A 2384-nucleotide genomic window follows, 5' to 3' on the forward strand; every position below is an offset into this window, starting at 1 on the left:
GTAGCTTTTTTAGTTTTGTGAAATGCGCTGAAGCAAGTTTTTTTTTCCCTCTGTGTACTGGTACTAGTCTTCTCTGTCCTGGAATCCCTAGATAGCCTCTAGACACGCACTCACACTCACACATATCTACTTATATCTCTAGCTATATATGTATACTATATTTATATATCTATATCTATCCAACTATATGTGTATACATTTTAAATAGAACTGCTTGTAACGGAACTGCTAGTCTGAGAACCAATTACACAACTGCTTGTCAAAGAATACTGCTTGTCACAAACTCCTTATCACAGAACTGGTTGTTATCAGAGTCACAGCTGTTTTGTCATCGTACGTTCATTCATTCAATTATGGCAATTGCTCATTTGGAATGCAAGGTCGTTATCATGGCATTGATTCATTTCCTCATAAAATTTTAGGTTGGCATTATCAGGAACTGAATGAGAGTAGACTTTAAGAATTTTATGAATGTATACAAACTGATGACGATAATAATGATGATCATAATGATAATAGTAGTAATACTGATAATGTTGATAATAACAATGATGCTACTAACGATGGTGATGATAATGTGTGAATATATAATGATATTTATAGTGATAATGATAATGCTATTGATATATAATGATACTGATATATAATGATATTTATAAGGATAATGATAACTGTATTGATATATAATGATATTGATAAGGATAATGTTAATAACAATAATGAGTAGTAGTTGTAAAGATAACAGCGACAATAATGATAATAATTGCGTACTACTATGCTTTAATATGTTTTCCTTATCTATTCATTTCTTTCCCACTTTCTATCATACTCTATCATAAAAGTAAATTCAGTGAAAGTCCAATTTTGAATGACAGTTTTGACTCGTTTCAACTTTCTCCGAAGTCAGATTTTCTCTTGTCTTATAGTAATCGAGCTTAAAGAAATGTAGAAAGTTGAATTTTGCGTCATTCTCTTTCTCTCTCACTTTCTCTCTCTCTTCCTTCTTTCCTTCCTTCCTTCCTCCCTCCCTCTCTCCCTACTCCCCCTTCTTTCTCTCTCTCTCGCATTTCACTATTTTGCGTTATCTTTCTCTCTCTCTCTCTCTCTCTCTCTCTCTCTCTAACATTTCAGGGAATAAAACCATACAACTGAACTGTTCACAAGTTCCGCAATGAGCACCTGTTCATCCCCTCATCAACACCTTTTTTCCCTCATTGCCCAGGGTCGTGCAACCGGTACATCGGCTTCAATACGCGGACACTCGCCTCTTTGCCAAAACCGCGCGCTCAGTTCCGCAGTTCGGCGCTCGAGCGGGACTGAAAACATCGAATTCATCTTGCCTTCACCTGTCTCAAATAACAATTAGGAGCCTCGAGGGATGCAGCCGGAGGTAATCTATAACACGCGCTCACGTACGTTGAGTGTGTGGGTATATATATATATATAGAGAGAGAGAATGAGTGAGTGGGAGAGAGGGAAATAGTGAGGAAGAGAGAGAAAAGGGGAAAGAGAGAGAGAGAATGAGTGAGTGGGATAGAGAGGGAGAGAGAGTGAGGAAAGAGAGGGAGGGAGAGATGGAGATAGAGAGATGGAGATAGATAGAAAGAGAGATGGATTGATAGATAGATAGAGAGTGAGGGAGAGAGAGAGAGATATAAATAGTTAGATAGACACGCAGAGAGAGAGATGGATAGATAGACAGAGAGAAGAGAGAAAAAGAGAGAGAGAGAGAGAGAGAGAGAGAGAGAGAGAGAGAGAGAGAGAGAGAGAGAGAGAGAGAGAGAGAGAGAGAGAGAGAGAGAGAGATGGATAGATAGATAGAGAGAAAGAGAGAACAGAAAGAAAGAGACAGAGATAGAGGGAGAAGAGAAAGAGAGAGAGGGTATAGAGGAAGGGATATCTCTAGTAAGAACCAAGTACTGTAAAAACACGATGTTTACTTCCTCTTAAAAGCCCAAGCACACGAACTTCAGTATCAAAATTTCATTGCGTTTTAGAGACTTTCAACAATTTTGAGTCTCTTACCTGACATAAATAACAACCTGTTTTTTCCAGGAAATATTTTGAACTATTTTCCTAGAGAAGGAGGTAAAAAAAACCTTTTACCGATTGACCAAGCAGAGAGGCAGTGCTGGATGGGGTGTACAGCATGATAGAATGATAAGGGATGCAGAAGGAAATATACTGACAAGGAGAATGTATTGAGAAGGTGGAAGGAGTATTTCGAAGAGCTGATGAATATAGAAAGCGTGAGGGAGAGACGGTTGTGGAGAGGTAGAGATAGAACGGATAGTGCGAGGGATCAGAAGGAAGGGAGTGAGAACAGCCATGAAGAGGGTGAAGGGTGGTAAGGCAGTATTAAGATTAAGATTAAGATTTAGTTT

The sequence above is a fragment of the Penaeus vannamei genome, chromosome 42 (genome assembly GCF_042767895.1).
Source record: "Penaeus vannamei isolate JL-2024 chromosome 42, ASM4276789v1, whole genome shotgun sequence".
NCBI lineage: Eukaryota > Metazoa > Arthropoda > Malacostraca > Decapoda > Penaeidae > Penaeus > Penaeus vannamei.